This window comes from Phoenix dactylifera, chromosome 7, assembly GCF_051530095.1.
Source record: "Phoenix dactylifera cultivar Ajwa chromosome 7, Ajwa_hap1_PhDact_Kaust_v1.1, whole genome shotgun sequence".
In the NCBI taxonomy this organism is placed as follows: domain Eukaryota; kingdom Viridiplantae; phylum Streptophyta; class Magnoliopsida; order Arecales; family Arecaceae; genus Phoenix; species Phoenix dactylifera.
This window is the reverse complement of record NC_143196.1, coordinates 17,986,763-18,006,130: the sequence shown is the minus strand read 5'-3', so window position 1 is coordinate 18,006,130 and position 19,368 is coordinate 17,986,763. Positions and strand designations below refer to the sequence as shown.

The 19,368-nt window shown below is 49.1% G+C and overlaps 1 protein-coding gene across 4 annotated transcripts in view; it reads right to left on the bottom strand.

Moving 5' to 3' along the window:
- Positions 1-18,068: 18,068 nt before the first annotated feature.
- Positions 18,069-19,368, bottom strand: part of DJ1C (Class I glutamine amidotransferase-like superfamily protein) — a 60,324-nt gene continuing 59,024 nt past the window's right edge. For all 4 annotated transcript variants that reach the window (XM_088701272.2, XM_088701271.2, XM_088701270.2 and 1 more), the window contains one exon: positions 18,069-18,305. The gene's annotated coding sequence lies outside the window, so the exon portion shown is untranslated. The remainder of the gene's footprint in view (positions 18,306-19,368) is intronic.

The window sequence follows — 19,368 nt, the reverse complement described above, 5'->3', positions numbered from 1 at the left end:
CGCACCTCCTTTTTTATACTCTAGGGTGAAGAATTGCTCCTTGTCACTCGTCATGTGTCTTGAGCAGCCACTATTCAAGTACCAACAGTGTTTATTGAGCTTGGCTGTAAGACAGTCCTACACAAAGAAATCATACAATCTTAGGTACCCAAGTTTTCTTGGGTCCTTCAAGGTTAGTTATGTTGGTTCCTTTTGGAATCCAAATCTTTTTAATCATTTTTTTAGCTTCTATTTTTCTATGGTTATATATATTAGCTTTATGTCCTACTCTACCACAACAAAAACAAGTTACATTTTTAGTTTTACTTTCACCGGCTTTTACAAAGAAATTTTTGAGAAATTTTTGTTTGTTCTTGGGCTTATATCCTAACCCAGCTCTATTAAACACAGCTCTTTGACTATTAAGGATCATATCAAGTTTTTCAGAGCTATAGGTAAACTTCTCAACAATAGGTTTATATTTTTTAAGTTCTTTTGTTAAGTTCAGTTTTTCTGTTTTTAGTAAGTTTAAATCTTTTATAAAGTTATCTTTTAGAGTTTGATTACTATTTTTAAGTTCTGAAATTTTCTTAGTTAGTCTTTCTTTATCTTTAATTAAGGTACCAGTTTTTTGAATTAGCAATTGGTTGCTTGTTTTAAGTTCTAAGTTTTCTTTGACGATAGAGTCCTTATCCTTATTTAATTTATCGTTTTTATGATATCAGAGCTTCCTTAATTACGGCCTCCACCAGCGTCACCATCCTAGTGTTCTATTCCATCCTATTCAGTAGTTTGGATGTAGCAGTCGCTGAAAAATTCTTACCCCTTTTTTTTCCTTGTTTTTGGTGAAAACGGCAAAAAATTATTATCCTTAGCGTACGTGATGGCACTTCCAAGCAGCCGACGAGCCTCTCAAGTGATCGCACATTTGCTGGTAGGTTCCCGATCACGTACATCCAAATGTTTTAGATTTAGGATTGATTAGTTAGCTTCAATTCTTTGTTTTTAAGGTTTATTGACCTATATTTTGTCAAAAGGGGGAGAAATATCTGAGTATATGCTCATAATGTTTTATGTGTTGATTATGTTAAGTTGATTAAATCTAAAACATTATCATGAAGTATGTTTTAAATATGCATGTTTTCTACTTCATGCAACTTAGCTATGCATTAGTTCTAAAACACAATCTATTTTATATTGCATATACTCCAAGTTTTGTCATCATCAAAAAGGGGGAGATTGCTGACCCAAAGATTGATTTTGATGATTATAAAACCTTGAAGTATAATTACTAATGTTTGTGTTGCAAGAAGATAGATAATTTGTTTTGTAAAGAAAATAGCAAGTTGAAAAAATACAAGGAGGCCTCAAAAGCTCTCAAAAAAAGTTGGAGGAAAGCCACACTTCATTAGCCCAAGGTTCAAGTTCAAAGAATTCAAGTTGAAGGAGCAAACTCCAAGAAAAATTCAAAAGAACAGTCCTCGAGTCGATTCCTGGAAGTTCAAAGTCGACTCTAGCACTCTGGAGTTTCAAAGAACAGTTCTCGAGTCGACTTCGGGACTCTGTGAGTCGACTTTGACTGAGAACAGACAAAAAGACAGAACGTTAGTTTTTGAGACCCTGTCAACGAGCCGACTCGCGAAGCCTACGAGTCGTCTCCCATATCAGCCGAGTCGACTTCCCGTTTGTCCGAGTCGACTCCTAGAGGAAAGCAGTCAGAAAGGTGGAGAATCAGTTTTGGAGATCCTGTGAATGAGTCGACTCCAGATGTTCCAGAGTCGTCTCCCAAGTCATCCGAGTCAACTCCTAGTTTGGCCGAGTCGACTTGTGAGAGAAATACAAAAAGTTGGATTTCTGGAACCCTGAGAATGAGCCGACCCCTAAGTGCCCGAGTCGTCTCCAGCTGTTGGCGAGTCGATTCTAGTTTGGTCCGAGTCGACCCCAAGACAAGGCATGCACTTTAATTCAAATTTGGAACAGTGGCCGAGTCGTCTCCAGTAAAGTGCGAGTCGACTCCAGTAATAGCCGAGTCGACTCCAAATCATGCGAATCGACTCCGATCCCAATGGATACAGTGTCAGAATGTGCAGACGGGTCATAACGGCTCTATTCTAGTCTCTAACGGCTAGATTTTTGTTCCCACGCCATCCAAAGCTATAAAATCAAAGAGAGAGCTAGGGAAGAAGTTAAGAAAGTGGGAGAGAACACATAGGAAAGAGATTTCAAGAGAAACTTTCCAAAAGCACAAAAGGGCCATTCAAAGCTAAAGAGAGAGAAGAAGAGCATCCGAGTGAATCCCAAAGCTTTCTCTCCAACTGTATGCTGCCTCAGTGATCCTCTACCTCTTGCAAAATCAGAAGAGGGTCGAGTAAAGAAGAAGCCAAGTTTCTTCATCTACAAAACTTGTTTGAGGGCTTCTTCTCTTTACTCTATTTGTTTATATTGTTATATCTACTTGTTTAAGAAGCTTGTATTTGTTTTAAACTCTTATTCTAATATCTTGTAACTTGATTCAATCAAGGGATTGAATCAAGGGATTAAGGTTTGTTGGTGAGCCAAAGGGAAAACCAACGGTGTAAGGTTGTGGTTGGTGAGCCAAAAAAACCAACTGGGTTTGATTGTGAACCCGGAAAAACAATCGAGTGGTTCTAGTCGGTGAGCCTGTGAAAACCGACCGAGTTCGTTGTGATCTCGTGAAAACAACAAATTAGGTTGTGAGCTTGTAAAACAACCGACTGTAATCTGAGGGATTATAGTGAAATTTCCAAGAGGTCTTCGGGAGTGGATGTAGGTGCTGGGGTGCACCGAACCACTATATGTTGTGTTTGTGATGCTTTCTTTCATTGTTTAATTACCTCACTTACTTACTTAGATAAATACCTTATCCGCGCATCCTTTAGTTACAAGTATATTCAAATTGTTTAATCAAGTTTCATTTAATAAAATGCATTAAGATACATTGTATTGAAATGCTTGCTTGGGAAATCTAGACTAATTGTTTATTGAGTCCGCTGCTTAATAGTTTTAATTTTGATCAGACTAGAATCAAACTGTTGCTAAGTTTTAATTCCACTATGCATCTATACAACTTAGCTTAATTAATTGAAAAAGTTTAGAAGTAGTTGAAAAGTTTTTAAAAGACCCAATTCACCCCCCCTCTTGGGTTGTATCTACTGGGCAACAAACAACCTGACACATCTTTATTCTGTAGAAAGACAAATAGGATAAAGAATATGATGCTTGAATTATGGAGTTATTAAGAAGATGGATGAAATTGCTTTCACATATCAATAACTTCCATTAACCATGATCTTCATTATAAATATCAAATTTAGTTAATATTTTATTACAGATATCAAATTAATATTATATGTTTAATTGAGGGTGAGTCTACTATAATAGTAGGTTGCTTCATTGTGACTTGCAAGATAAAATTTCAAGACATGGGAAGTGCCTCTCTGTATATAGATATAAGTCTACATATATCCAGCTCTCCCCAGACCTTGCAATGGTAGGAGTCTTGTACATTAGACCACCATGTTGTTATATTAAGCTAGATTGAATTTGAGCCCAATACATGATTGGTGCATTCTATGTTTCCAACAACTTTGCCATGCTAAAAGTCATGCAATGCATGTGTACATTTCGATTTTTTTATCACAAGAAAAATATACACAAGATGCGAGGTATTATGGAATGGGATGTGTTAGCCCATCATATGGCATCAAAGGAGATGTTTGCCGATAAAGCAGTAAACAGTTTGTATCAAAAAAAAAGAAAAAAGGAAAAAGAAAGAAAGAAAGAAAGAAGAAGTAAACACTTGAAGCATTTCACATGATTCTTTTCTGCATCTCTTTTTGGGCATCTCTGCTAAGATGCTTGAGCGTTGAGAGGATTTTCACTTGATAAGCATCTAAAAGGAGAGGCTGGAGAGAAGGAAAAATATGGAGAGGGTAAAATGTTTGAGGATAAACCAAGCTTTGAGATATTTTAGTGGTGCAAATGGGTTAGGCAGGATTGGGGCATGAGTAACTTCGACCTGACTTAGTTTCTTGTTTAGGTCCAGATGTTAGACCCAAACCTAACCCAATAGAAGATTGGGTCGGATCCAAAGCTAAATTTTTTCAGTTTTTCATGCTCTAACCAAACACATTAAAATTGACTACTATTAAGTTCATGAAAAGGTAGCTCTTGGACATCTTATCATTCAGTACATACCCTTTTATTGTCAACTGGTTGACATTTTCACCAAGCCATTGTCGAAGCATGCTTTTGATTTGTTATATGTCAAACTGGGCCTATGGATTTCTCCTTGAAATAGTTTGAGAGGGGCTAATAATGATATGATCATATGAGATCAAACCTATTGCTGGAAATTGGACCCGGGGGCGATCGTCCGTCGAGGAGGGGGAGCTGTCGGCGGACGTGAGGGAGTGATGATGCGTCGGCGGGCGGCGTCCTCTGTCGGGGTGCCTGCAGAAAAGCCGGTGGCCGGGTCTTCCTGCGCCGGCCCTCCGATGCTTAAGTTAGAGGGGGCAAAATAGTGTTTAAAGAAAATGGGAGCAGTAGTCTTCTTTCCTTCTCTCTTCCCCCCTCCCCTTTTTATAGGGGGGTTTACCTGCGATGTGACCGGACAAGACCGTCGTACAGCTCGGCATGTTGCTTGATCCGGTGCACGGACAAGTAAATAATTACACTGATGTCGGAGGTAAGGCCGTCGTACGACCTGAGCCGTCACACGATCAGGTGAATCATTGCATTGATGTCGGCGGTGAGGCTGGGGTCAGACTTATCATGGCGGACAGGACTCTGGCGAGCTGATTTGCCGTGGAGAACTGAGGATCCGTAGATGAAAGGAGCCACGCGCATTAATTGTTGCGTAGGCCGGAGATTCACATTAATTGTTGCATAGGCCAGAGATTCACATTAATTGTTGCGTGAACTGAGGATTTGCCGGGATCATGTGTAATAAATGCTGGGGCAGTGGCAAGATATGGCCCTTGGCCGGACCTCGGAGAGGTACGGCCGCGGCAGGTGGTCGACAAAGACCCGCCTTTGAGGTCGGAAGTCCTTTAGGTCGGATGATCCGGGATCGGACGCTCTGGGGTCGGGCGCCGACCTCAGTCGTCCGGGGTCGTCGACTGCGTAATCTTCCGGTGGCAGGGTTATTGTATTACTGGGGGAAAACCGTATTCCCCCAACACTACCCCCCGACTTCCGAGTTCGAGCTGCAGGCTCGGACGTGGGAAGTAGAAGTTGTTAACGTAGTTATCGAGGTCGAAGGGGACCACGCCCGCACCCCTAAAGCTTCTGTAACGAAGTCCGCGCCTTTTGAACCTTCGAGGTCGCTTCATGTGGTGGATTTATGATGAGGTCCGCGCCCTTAGGCATTTCGAGGTAGTTATGGCGTGGGCTGCGCCCTTTGGCCCGTCGAGATCGCTTTATACAGCGGACTTATGACGGGGTCTGCACCCTTACGTATCTCGAAGCAGCCATGATGATGATTACGCCCTTTAGATCTCCGAGATCACTTTGAACGGCGAGCTCATAACGAGGCTCCCCGGGCCCGATGAGGTGGCGGCTCGACCTTATAATCGATGCCGCCTCCTTAAATAGGCACGCCGTTTTGCGCTTCGAAATGAGCACGTGGCATGATCTGAGGTCGGACGTTTTCGATTTTGTATTGGCGGAATAATGATCTGGGAGGCTGGGGTTATCTCGGCGCTCCACGTGTCCCTGAGGTTTATTAAATGAAGGGAGCGGAGGTGATGTCCGCTCGTCTTTTAAGGTGATCCGGTTTAGTGGGCCTATGATGAGGCCGTGAGATCTGATGGGACGGCGCCTCGATTGCATACCCCGGATATTGATCCGGAGTAAATGCGGTGCTTCGGGTTCCGAGGTTGAACCTGGCGCGATCTGGACGGGGGATGGAAACTAAGCCCGCCAATCCGGGCCGTCAGGGGGGTCTATATAAGCCCCTCGAGTTTGCCCTAATAGTCCTATTTGGTCGCCCTTTGCTTTTGTCGTCCCTACCTCCATTCTCTCTCCCAACGATACTTTGCCGACGGTCCCCGGAGCGGTTTCCGGCAACTCTTTCCGTAGGTTCTTGCCCCGTGCTATTTAGGGTTTACCTCCTTCTTCTCCTACCTACTCCTCTCATCTTTTAGTTTACTTCAATTTTCTGAAAAAATGGGTCTTGGTCCGGAGGAGGTAGGGTCAAGCTTATCGGGGGAGGAGCTGGAGTTAATCCGCTCCCAGTTCTTCTTCCAGCCCGGGTTTCGTCTCGAAACTGCATGGCCGGAAGACAGGGTGACGCGGCCGCCCCCAGGTCGGATCGCGATTTACCGCGAGACGCTCTGGGCCGGCCTGCGGTTCCCTGTTCACGAGTTCGTGAACAACTTGCTGGTGGAGTATCAACTCGTCCCAGCACAGCTTGCTCCGAACTCGTGGAGAACTATCATCGGGTTCTTGTCCTTGTGCCTCGCGCACGGGATTTCGATCTCGGTGAGCATTTTCCGCCGGTGTTTTTTATTAAAGAAAAACCCGACGGATGCAGAGTGACTATACTTCGCCTTTCGGGGCGGTATGTCGCTCTTCCAGGGTGCCCCTTCCTCTATTCATGAGTGGAAGGGGAAATTTTTCTTTCTTGCATCTGAGGCGCCGTGGGGGTTCAACCCGAGGTGGGGGCATCCTCGGTTGAAGACTCTCAACAGGCTCTCCGATCCCTCGGGGAGGGAGCTGAGGGTCTTGGACTCCCTACGGGCCCTCGGGAAAGGATTCAACCTAACCGAGCTCCTACGGGAGGGCGCCTTGGCGAGCGTGGGTTTGAGCTCGGCGCGCCCCGAGGGTAAGAATAGTTGTCTCGTCCTATTTTTACCTATTTCTTCTTTTCGCTAACACTGGTCTGACACTCGAAAAATTTTTTGGTTTCAGACATCCCCCACATGCCGACTAGCAGCACATCCCTCTTTTCTCGGCTGAAGAGGCGGGAGGCCGAGGCCGGCGGGGCCATCCCTCAGCCCCGGAAGAAGTCGAAGTCGGCCGCTGCTTCCACCTCGGCTGGGACGGGAGGCCCGGAGGCGGGGGTCTCTGCGGACGCCCGAAGGCGGGCGCCAGATACCGGCGATGCGGGCTCGGCAACCCCACTCCGTCCTACCCCTGTCGCCCAGCGGGGAGGACCGATGGTGATCCGACTGCGGCCTTCAGAGCCCGGGCCGAGCAGGGGCCCCGAGGTCCCCAGCTCAGGCGAGCCGAGCTCCCCGAGGGATCAGGCGGGGAGGTCAGCCGAGCCGGGGTCCCCAATCCTTGAGGGGAGCTCGGCCTTCCACAATGCCGATACCGCGCGCGCGGTATGTCGGCACGCCATGCTTCCAACGGACCGGGCTGAGTTCCGGAGGGCGTCGCTGGAAGAGATCGTCGACAGTACCTACTGTAATACTGTTCGGGTGAGCTATTGCCTTAACCTCTCATTGGCTACTAACTTATGCATACACTGCCTGCTTTTTACTTATAGCTGCTTTCTTCTTCTTTTTTCCTCTTTTGCAGCGTATCCATGAAGTCGACTCCCTGGTGTTTATTGCCCAAAGTTGCCAGGCGGAGACTCGACGACTCAGCCGGCAGTTGGAGCCGGCCAAGAAGAGGGTCGCTGAGCTGGAGGCCGCGCTGGCCGAAGCCGAAGCGCGAAGGGAAGCCACCGAGGCCGGGCCACTCGCCGTGGTCGAGGTGCTCGAAGAGGAGAGGGCCGCCCATTCGTTGACGAAATCGGCCCTGCGTGCCTCGGAGGCGCGCCTGGGGGAGGCCCAGTCCGAGGTCGCGGGTCTGAAGTACGAGGCTGGGGTCTTCCGCCTCAAGATCGAGCAGCTCGAGGCCCGGGAGAAGAGGGCGCTCGAGCGGGCCGAGAACGCCGTGGAACTCTTCAAGGAGTCAGAAGAGTTCCGCGATATGTTAGAGGAGGAGACTGTGGACGGGTTCCTCCGGGGCTTTGACAACTTCCGGAAGCAGATGGCCCGGATGTGCCCTCAGTTCGACCTCTCGACGGTCCGTCTGAGGATGAGGTTCGGGTACGGCCCCGACGACGACGACGACGATATCCCCGCTGCCCTCGTGTCCGAGGAGGACCTTGCTGAGGTCGAAGCCGAGGCAGTTGAACCGGCGAGGGCGGAGGCCATACCTCGTGAAACCAGCGAGGTTGTTCCCGCGGCGCCAGCCGAGGCCCCCGCCGTAGACCCTGAGCCCGCGCCTACTGAAGACCCGCGCAGGTCATTCCTGTAGACGACGAGGGTGATGCTAATGAAGCCGCCGCCTCTTAGGACTTCGGTTTTTTCTCTGTTCATTGTAAACGAGGTCGGCCTACAACTTTGTAAAAGGCCGGCTTCTAGTTTTGTACTTAGCCTTTTGGCGTTTCATCAATGAAAGCTTTTTCTTTCACTTCTACATTTATTCTTCTTCTCTGTCTTTTTCACTCGGAAACGAGGTCGGTACTTCTGCCGACTCTCGACTTCGTATCCGAGCCTTCGGATAATATTAATAAAGACATTTTCTTTGGCTATGTCTTACCTTTCTTCTGGTGTGTATAAGTGTCCGAACTCTGATTACGCTAGCTGGGGGGGCTCCGAGCTTAGACTTTAGGAAATTTCACCAAGTCTTGTAGCTCGGATTCGTAGGTCGCAGAGGTTGCCAAGTTTGGCTTTTAGGTTCTCATGGCTCCGGGTTCGGGCTTCGGGCCCCCAAGTGGGGCCGCGCTAGACCTACATAGGTCGCTACCGAGGTGCTCGGCCAAGCTTTTGAGCCTGGCTCTTGGGGCGCAGGCCCGTAAGAAAGTTGTCCCCCAAAGGGGAGCTTAGGCCAATAGTCACATCGTCGCCAGGTTTTTCGCAGTCATTGCCCTCGAACTCTGCCGAGATTCAGGCGAGCGAGATTGGGGCCTGTAAGGAACACCTCGGCCTTTGAGGTTATCTTCACAGGTTGACATCGGAGTCTGGGCATGGGGGCTGAATTTGGCCCTTGCCCATAAGGGTTTATATGAGTTGTGGTGGAGATCGTCGGTAGACGAAGCATGCACAAGGTCAGCGGGAGATTAATCTTACACCGACTTGTAGAAGCAATCCGACCTTGGCCAGATTAAGGTCCCGATTTCAATCGGGATTTCACTGTCAATACGTAGATAAATATAACAAGGCGAGCATCAAATAGGATGTACCTTTTGTGTCTCCAAAATTGCGCCCCTCGTATCAGAGTAGGTGGCCTTATCTCCTCGCCAACTTCCGAAGTCATTCTTTGACTTTTGAGGAGCTCGGGCTTCTCATGAGCCCTATGGCGCCCGCCGAGGTTGAGGGGGTTTGGGGATGCTCCATCAATCTGCGACTTTTCCCGAGGTCGAGGGAGTTTGAGACTCTACGGTCGAGCCTCGGGGCATCTCGACCTCAGTCGAGGGATCGTGCGCCAGGTCGGTGGGTCTGGGAACGCGCTACCGACCTGCGACGCTTCCCGAGGTCGAGGGAGTTTGGGACTCTACGGTCGACCCTCGGGGCATCTCGACCTTAGTCGAGGGATCGTGCGCCAGGTCGGTGGGTCTGGGAACGCGCTATCGACCTGCGACGCTTCCCGAGGTCGAGGGAGTTTGGGACTCTACGGTCGACCCTCGGGGCATCTCGACCTTAGTCGAGGGATCGTGCGCCAGGTCGGTGGGTCTGGGAACGCGCTACCGACCTGCGACGCTTTCCGAGGTCGAGGGAGTTTGGGACTCTACGGTCGACCTTCGGGGCATCTCGACCTTAGTCGAGGGATCGTGCGCCAGGTCGGTGGGTCTGGGAACGCGCTACCGACCTGCGACGCTTTCCGAGGTCGAGGGAGTTTGGGACTCTACGGTCGACCCTCGGGGCATCTCGACCTTAGTCGAGGGATCGTGCGCCAGGTCGGTGGGTCTGGGAACGCGCTACCGACCTGCGACGCTTCCCGAGGTCGAGGGAGTTTGGGACTCTACGGTCGAGCCTCGAGGCATCCCGACCTTGGCCGAGGAATCTGGGGATCACAAACGACCCAAGGTTAGAAGAGATAACTGTAATTATTGGAATGGTCGGATCATATGTAAAAAGGAGACCGAATCCGTATTTTTGGTTGTCTTGAACCCCTAGGGGTCTTATTGGTAGTACATTCGTAGATTCTCGGAATTCCAGCTTCGCCGAATGGAGGTCCCTTCGAGAGATTTCAACTTGTATGCTCCGGGTCGTTGTGCTCGGGCGATTTGATACGGCCCTTCCCAATTCGGGGCGAGCTTTCCCTGCTCAGTTGGCTGAGAGGCCTCGGCCCTCCTGAGGACGAGGTCCCCTACTTTGAAGAGCTTGGGCTTGACCCGAGAGTTGTAGTATTGAGCCGTTTTTTGTTGGTATCTTGCCATACGGACCCGGGCGACCTCTCGTGTCTCTTCGACGAGATCCAGGTTGTTTCTGAGCCGAGAAGAGTTGGAGTCAGGATCGTAATGCTCCACTCTTGGGGAAGGGAGGCCGATTTCCAGTGGGATGACAGCCTCCGTGCCATATGCCAGGTTGAAGGGGGTCTCGCCGGTGGGCAATCGGAACGTAGTCCGATAAGCCGAGAGGACGTTGTACAGGTCCTCAACCCATTGTCCTTTGGATCGGTCAAGCCTGGCCTTGAGTCCCTGTAAAATAGTACGATTCGTTACCTCAGTTTCCCCATTCGTCTGGGGATGGGCGACCGAGGTGAAGCAGTGGTCGATGCCGAGCTCAGAGCAAAATTCTCTGAAGTGGACGTTGTCGAACTGCCGGCCATTGTCGGATATAAGGATACGGGGGAGTCCGAATCTACAGATAATGGACTTCCACACGAAGTCCCGCATCTTATGCTCGGTGATCCGAGCCACAGGTTCAGCTTCGACCCACTTGGTGAAGTAGTCGATGGAGACGACCAGAAATTTCCTTTGTCCGGTTGCCAGAGGGAAGGGTCCCAGAATGTCGATTCCCCACTGGGCAAACGGCCAGGGGGCGGTGATTGAGGTCAGTAGGGCCGAAGGTCGGCGTTGGATGTTGGCGTTCCGCTGGCACCGGTCGCACCTCCGAACGAAGTCCGTCGCATCCTTCTGGAGGGTGGGCCAGTAATATCCTTGTCGCAGGATCTTATGGGCTAACGACCGACCTCCCAGGTGGTTTCCGCAAATTCCTTCATGGACCTCTCGGAGGGCATAGTCCGCCTCAGAAGGGCGGAGACATCTGAGGAGGGGAGAAGTGAATGATCGACGATAAAGCCTATTTTCGTATAGGACATACCATGGAGCTTGACGCCTGATCCGGCGAGCCTCAATCTCATCTTGAGGGAGGGTTCCGTCCCGGAGATAACGGACGAGCCCGTCGATCCAGCTCGGCTCGAAGTCGATGCACATGGTGGGTTCGGGTTCCTCCGTGCTGGGTGTCCGAAGATATTCGAGCGTCGTCTCCTTAGAAAGCTCGCTCATGCGGGAGGTCGCTAGCTTGGATAACAGGTCCGCCCTGAGATTCTCCGCTCTGGGAATGTGCTGGATGTTGAAAGAACCTAGGGCGGACGTAAGTTTCCGCACTTTTTGAAGATACTTTTGCATTGATGGCTCTTTCGCTTCAAAGTCCCCCTGGACTTGGCTCACTATCAGCTGGGAATCGCTGAAGGCCTTCAAATCTTCCACTTTCAGTTCTTTCGCCAATTTAAGCCCAGCAATAAGCGCCTCGTACTCCGCCTCGTTGTTTGAGGCCGGGAACTCGAGGCGGAGGGCTTGCTCGGCCACCACTCCGTCTGGGCTGGTGAGGATTAATCCAGCCCCGCTACCCCCCGAAGCTGAAGACCCGTCCGAATATAGAACCCACGGTTGCTTCGGGGTTCCATCCATAGGCGCAGATGGTGGCTCAGGGTCGTCCGGCAAGGTACATTCCACAAGGAAGTCGGCGAGAACTTGAGCTTTGATGGCCGGCCTGGGCCGATATTCGAGGTCGAATTACCCGAGCTCTACCGCCCACTTGGCGATCCTCCCTGCACGGTCCGACCTCTGCAATATTTGCTTCATAGGCTGGTCGGTCAGTATGACTATTGTATGTGCTTGAAAATAAGGGCGGAGTCTCCGAGCCGAGATGATAAGGGCGAAAATTGTCTTCTCAAGTTTAGAATATCGGGTCTCAAGATCCCTGAGGACCCGGCTGATGTAGTAGACTGGCTTTTGGAGCTTGTCCTCTTCCCGGACCAGGACTGAGCTTACCGCGGTCGGGGAAACGGCCAAGTATAAGTAGAGGACCTCCCCCCGCTGAGGCTTGGTGAGCAGCGGGGGAGAGGCCAGAAGGCGTCTGAGCTCTTCAAAGGCTCGCTGGCATTCTTCTGACCACAGAAAGTCCTTTGGCCGCTTAAGGATCTTGAAGAAGGGGAGACAGCGCTAGGCCGATCGGGAGACGAACCTCCCCAAGGCGGCGACCCGTCCAGTGAGTCGCTGCACTTCTTTGACTGTCTTTGGGGGCGTCATCTCCTGCAGCGCCCGAATTTTCTCGGAGTTGGCTTCAACTCCATGCTGGGTCACTATGAAGCCCAGGAATTTGCCAGAGGTGACTCCGAAGGCGCATTTTGCTGGGTTGAGTTTCATTCGGTACCTCCTGAGCTTGGAGAATGTTTCGTTGAGATCGACCACATGGTGCTCTGCCACTTGGCTTTTCACCAGCATGTCGTCCACGTAGATCTCCATATTTTGGCCGATCTGGTCCTCAAATATTTGGCTGACCAGCCTCTGATACGTGGCTCCAGCATTCTTCAAACCGAAAGGCATCACCTTGTAGCAATAGGTGCCCTTGTCGGTGATGAAGGTCGTCTTCTCCTCATCTTCCGGCGCCATCCGGATCTGATTGTATCCGGAGAAGGCGTCCATGAATGTCAGTAGTTGATGTCCTGAGGTAGAATCCACGAGCTAGTCGATACTTGGGAGGGGGAAGCTATCCTTCGGGCAGGCCTTGTTCAGGTCAGTGTAGTCCACGCACATGCGCCACTTCCCATTGGCCTTCTTTACAAGGACTATGTTGGCGAGCCAATCTGGGTAGGAGACCTTCCGGATGAAGCCGGCTTTGAGGAGTTTGTCTACCTCCTCGGCTGCGGCCCGTTGTCGTTCCGGGGCGGAGCCCCTCTTTTTCTGCTTCACAGGTCGGCTGGTTGGCTTCACCTGGAGTCGATGGACTATGACCTCAGGGTCAATTCCCGGTACGTCAGCGGGCGACCAGGCGAAGACATCAGCATTGTCCCGCAGGAAGCTGATGAGGTGACCCCTCTTGCGGACGCCAAGGCCGGAGCCGACCTGCACAGTTAGCTCGGAAAGATTTTTTCGTAGGGGAACTTGAACAAGCAGCTCACCAGGCTCTACTTGCTTCTTCCAGGGATTATCCCTTGCGTCCAGGGTTTCTATGGGTAACGAGGGACCCGTTGCCTGGGCCGGCGCCTCGTTTGGCTGCTTCAGTCTGTGAGCCGCCATGTAGCACTGCTTGGCGACCAGCTGATCCCCGCGGGCTTCGCCTACTCCTCGGTTGGTGGGGAATCGCATGAGTAGATGTCGGGTCGAGACCACAGCTCGGAGGGCATTTAGCCCTGGTCGCCCCAGGATGGCGTTGTAGGCCGAGGGTAGACGGACCACAAGGAAGTCCGTCCTCACAGTGCTTTCTCGAGGAGCGAGGCCGACCGTAACAAGAGAGCTGACCTCGCCCTCGACCGGGACCGAGTCTCCGGTAAACCCGATAAGTGGGGCATTAATTTTTCGGAGTTGTCCTTCTGGTGACCCCATTTTTTGGTAGGCATGATAGTACAAAACGTTGGCTGAACTTCCATTGTCAACTAGGACACGTTTTACATCGAATTTATTGACAATCATGGAGATGACCACAGCGTCATCGTGAGGGGTCTCAACCCCTTCCAAATCCTCGTCCGAGAACGAAATGACTTCGGCAGTACGCTGGCGCTTCGGAGAAATTCCTTGGGCTGGTCCTCCCGCCGAGGCTTCTCCGATTACATTGATGGTGCCGGCGATGGGCCTGTTGTCATCCGGATTCTCGGACGGTGCTGTGTTTTCCACTGGCCTCCTTTCTTCGCGTCGGTTCCGAACGAACCGATTGAGCACCCCACGGCGAATAAGCGCCTCGATCTCGTCTTGGAGCTGAATACAGTCCTTCGTGTCGTGTCCGCGGTCTCGGTGGAAGCGACAGTACTTCCTGGGGTTGCGCGGGAATCCCGTATCCCGCATGGGAGGTGGAGGTCGGAAGAAATCCCGGCCTTCGATCTCCATCAAAATTTCGGCCCAGGGAGCGTTGACAGGGGTGTAATATTCGTACCTCCCTGGGTGTGTCCGAGGCCGTGGTGGGGACCTTGGTCGTGGTGAGGTCCTCCGTTGAGGTTGTCCCACTGCCGAGGCGGGCTTCTCAGTCGGGGGAGATTCTTCTCTCGGCGAGGGGATCGGCTTCTTTGGCGGCCGCGCTCCTCGCGGCGTTTCTTCTGCTTTCTTGAGGCTGGCTCGATTGCGCCTCGCCTAGAGGCGATTGCATCTTCGGCCTTAGCGTACTTCCGAGCTCGGGCCAGCATCTCGGTGAAGTCGGCCGGGAAGCTCTTCTCGATGGAGAAAAGGAATCGATAAGAGCGGGCCCCAGTCTTTAAAGCCGACATGGCTATGGACTGGTCCAGCTCGCGAACTTCCCATGTGGCGGCGGTAAAGCGGTCCAGATACTCCTTCAGGGACTCTCCCTCCTTCTGCTTGACATCCAGGAGGGAATCCGACGTCCGCCGTTGGCGTCGGCTGGCGGCAAAATTGGTGGCAAATTGTCTGCCAAGTTGCTCGAAGGAAGATACTGTGCTCGGCTTTAGCCCAGAAAACCAGAGTCGAGCTGTCCCTCGAAGAGTCGCCGGGAAGGCCTTACAAAGCACAGCCTCCGAGGATCCTTGTAGGGCCATAAGAGCTCGGTAGCTCTCCAAGTGATCGAGGGGGTCGGTGACTCCATTGTAGGGCTCCACTTGAGGCATTTTGAACCTCAAGGGGACCGGCTCATCCTCGATCTGGCAGGAAAAGGGGGACTTGGTGGTGAACTCAAAATCCCCATCTTGTCTTGCCTTCTTGCTGTGGAGCGCTTCAATCTGGCGCTCCAAGTGCTCGACTTTCCTATCGAGCTCCCCAACCCGAGGAACCGTCGCCGTGGTTTGCTCCGGCTCACGGTGGTCTGGGGCAGATTCGGCTTCAGAGGGTTGGGGTCTTCCGTTGGGACCTTCCCCAGGCAGCTCTCTCCGGGGGGAGGTCCGCCCTTCATTGTTGGCCCTTGAAGAGCCATGAAGATTCTGGCCCTGGGGGACCGGACCGTTGGGAGGGGACTCCGGCAAGAGCTGGGCCTGCGGGGGGAGCGTTGGTAAGGCCTCCTCACGTCGCAGGCCTTGAACGGCGGCCGCCAAGGCCTGGACTTGCTGCACCAGGGCATTGAATTGCTCCGGCTGGACCTGAGGAACCGGGTCAGCCGGAGCAGGTGAATTCTGGACGGAATGTCCAGGACTCTGTGGGGGACGCCGGGAGATGTTGGAGGCTCCCTTACTTCTCAACTTCATGATCGCAACTCGGGCCCTTCCTCTAGCGCCAACTGTTGCTGGAAATTGGACCCGGAGGCGATCGTCCGTCGAGGAGGGGGAGCTGTCGGCGGACGCGAGGGAGTGATGATGCGTCGGCGGGCGGCGTGCTCTGTCGGGGTGCCTGCAGAAAAGCCGGTGGCCGGGTCTTCCGGCGCCGGCCCTCCGATGCTTAAGTTAGAGGGGGCAAAATAGTGTTTAAAGAAAATGGGAGCAGTAGTCTTCTTTCCTTCTCTCTTCCCCCCCTTTTTATAGGGGGGTTTACCTGCGATGTGACCGGACAAGGCCGTCGTACAGCTCGGCATGTTGCTTGATCCGGTGCACGGACAAGTAAATAATTACACTGATGTCGGAGGTAAGGCCGTCGTACGACCTGAGCCGTCACGCGATCGGGTGAATCATTGCATTGATGTCGGCGGTGAGGCTGGGGTCAGACTTATCATGGCGGACAGGACTCTGCCGAGCTGATTTGCCGTGGAGAACTGAGGATCCGTAGATGAAAGGAGCCACGCGCATTAATTGTTGCGTAGGCCGGAGATTCACATTAATTGTTGCGTAGGCCGGAGATTCACATTAATTGTTGCGTGAACTGAGGATTTGCCGGGATCATGTGTAATAAATGCTGGGGCAGTGGCAGGATATGGCCCTTGGCCTGACCTCGGAGAGGTACGGCCGCGGCAGGTGGTCGACAAAGACCCGCCTTTGAGGTCGGAAGTCCTCTAGGTCGGATGATCCAGGATCGGACGCTCTGGGGTCGGGCGCCGACCTCAGTCGTCCGGGGTCGTCGACTGCGTAATCTTCCGGTGGCAGGGTTATTGTATTACTGGGGGAAAACCGTATTCCCCCAACAAAACCGATTCTCCAAATCTTCATCAACTTGGCAAGAAAAATCATGCAAATCCTCTATAATTACGTGACTGCTATAACAACTCCACTCTTCCTTTTACATTGACGAGATTCTTTATATTGAAGAGATTCTTTCCGTTATTTCTAATTTAAGATTTGAACATAGTATTCTCTGTAATTTTAAATGATATACAAATTATGTACTCTTATTATAAATACAATAACATAAATGCTCAATTCTCATGTTGAAATTAAGCCACCAAAAGACTATTATCTTCCGCTTTCATGTGTGAAATGCAGGAGAGGAACTAGGCAAAAGAGCAACTCTGAATAAGAGAGTTGGCTGACTTCGGATCAGAGAGGACAGATCGAGCATAAGCATAATGAGAGAGAGAGAGAGAGAGAGAGAGAGAGAGAGAGACCAAAAATGGTAAAAAAACTATCCTCAACATATGCACCCACCAATTCTCCCATGGCATGAAGCAAGTTCATACGGATGTCTAAATGTTATCTGCTTACCTCATATTTACCTCATACATGGGGAAAAAAGTGTCTTGAAAAATATCTAAAAAAATGTATGGATGTTGAAAAAAATTCAACCTTTTTTTACAAAATTGTATAATGATTTGTTATGCAAAATTATCTAAAAAGAATGAAAGTACGCTTAAAGTACATTATAAAGATTGGTAGAAGAATTAATAAGACACTATCTTGCACGATTACCCTAACACCTGATAAAGTGTATATATATATATATATATATATATATATATATATATATATATCCTCAAATGTCGAAAATGATAATTTATATAAATTTAGGAATAGGAACATGGAACACATGCATATGGATATAGATACCATATTACACTTGATCTATATGGGTATGCGTCTAAGGCAAAAGGTGTAATCATATTACTCTTGATCTATTTGTGTATGCTTCAAAAACAAAAGGTGTAAAATACTATCTTTACACCCACTAATATCTCCACACAAAAAAATAAATAAAAAATAGAACATGACATCCACTATAAAAGTCAAAGATTAGAGTGGTTAAGTGAAAATATAAACAATTAAATGTGAATTAGAAAATCTAAAATGCCTCTAGCAAATTATACGTTTTGGATCTCTTGCCTATGCATCAAAATATCCTAAATTAGTAATTATGACAGTGCCATATAACGTATTAATTTTTGAACAACCTGATGCATAAACAAGAATCTTGATAACACTTAAACTTGTCTCCAAACATTTTATATCATGTAGATCACATCATTAGTTTGAATCCTCATTTTGCAATCATGATCATTGAATTTCATGTAGTATATGACACCATCTTTACAACTTGCATGCATTATAACCTTGTGCACGCAACTACATATAGGCCATTGCTATGATACTTGTCTGAAAAAAGAGAACCTAAAAAGGGGAGGGGAAGAGAGAGAAACATGTGCAAAGATAATACAAGTTGTTCCTTGAGCACATCTAAGGTCACTGAAAATTTGTTAAGGTATTTAAATTGATAAATGTCGGTGATAGCTTAATATTAAAAATGTATATAATGATATTCGTCAAGCAATTAAAACTAGAAGTCCCTTCATGACAGATGAGAGAGAGAGAGAGAGAGAGAGAGAGCCAAGTATCAACAAATTTTGCAGACATCAATAGGGAACCTCAAAGTGGAGTGCCCATTTACATTGTGGCTTGCAATGTCCAATTATACAAAAGTGCTGACCCTTCTAGAACTCCTAAAAATGAAACGTCCGGGTAAAATAGCTATCTTGTTGCTGTTTTTTTATACCTAAATATGATGATCCAAAGTTGGTCAAACCTGTTGATTTCCAAATAGATGGACAAAAAGGTCATGGTTTGAACACCTGCAGACACACACAGAAGAAAAAAATATATATCAGAAGATCAGCAAGACAGTATCATTTTTGGTACACATGAGTTCAGCCTTGAGATGGTAAACGTAACAAGCGCATTCTGTGGCTACAACATGATAGTCTCTTCTGCTAAAAAGCATTCAAAAAGATGTCTGCCAAGAAATGATCTTATGTATTAAAACTCTTCCCATAGGTTAGAAAACAGGATGCAAATCAAACAAGCACATCATCATATTAATTATATAAGTTCTTTTTCTACTATTGGATAGACAAGTTAAATTCTTGTTTATCAAAATTGATAACAAGCAAGAAAATTGTGAGAACCCAGAAGAAAAAAAAAAAAAAAAAAAAGAGAGTTGACGGGCCGGCCCGAAAAGACCGGGCCCATCCACCTATTACGATCGTGCCCTAGGCACGATCGTGGAAGAGGGGAGTTGAGGGGGGGCGGCGGCGTTAGAGGGGATCGATCGCCAGAGGAGACCGAGCGCCGGGGAGGGAGCGGTTCCGAGAACCGGCCGGCCGTGGAGAGGCCCCCCACAAATCGGGTGAAGAACCTTGGATCCGTGGGCTTTGATCCGAGCTTACTCAAGGATTCCTGATAAGTGCTTAATAATTTATAATTTAGTTATCTTTCCATAGCACTTATCAATGTTTTTAAACTGATAAATACATATTTTACCATGAAATTGAATAAACATTGAATTAAATTTAAATTATGGTAAGAGGTAAATAATTCTTTTCTTAAACCAGATTCTGAACTTGTCTCTCTCTTGATTGCAATCTTTAATGAAAACTATAGAAAAACATATAAGGAGATTGTGTTGACCCGGCTAAGGTTATAATTAAATGGGCTTTGGTCCTGATTAGATTGAAAGTTATAATTGTATGGAAAAATATTTGATTAACCCTTTTATTAAGTTACGGTCCTGCTTTTAGCCTTGTTGAGTCCGGTCTGAAGCAGTTTAGCAAGAATTAAATTTAAATGACATTGGGCTCGAGAGTAAGTTCAAGCAAATCAACGATCATGACCCACCTCAAACCCAAAGTCAATTCC